This window comes from Penaeus monodon, chromosome 31 (assembly GCF_015228065.2).
Source record: "Penaeus monodon isolate SGIC_2016 chromosome 31, NSTDA_Pmon_1, whole genome shotgun sequence".
In the NCBI taxonomy this organism is placed as follows: Eukaryota; Metazoa; Arthropoda; class Malacostraca; order Decapoda; family Penaeidae; genus Penaeus; species Penaeus monodon.
In genome coordinates this window covers 19,432,677-19,432,886 of record NC_051416.1, presented here as the reverse complement: position 1 = coordinate 19,432,886, position 210 = coordinate 19,432,677, and positions in this window count along the sequence as shown.

Sequence of the window (210 nt, the reverse complement as noted above, 5' to 3'; positions counted from 1 at the left end):
CCTTGACTGTTTATATTTTCATTTATTTAGCAATAATAGCAATACAGCCTGCAAGTAAGCAGGAACACACGAATGCTTTTATGGGAATTTAGTGTCTGTAAATGCATCAGCAGATAAGCTTTACCTGATTCCCAAAGCATAAGCACTCGACAGATTCTCTTGGTTTTTAGAGGAAAGCCTTATGGAGGCCCGCGAAGGGGAACTTTTGGA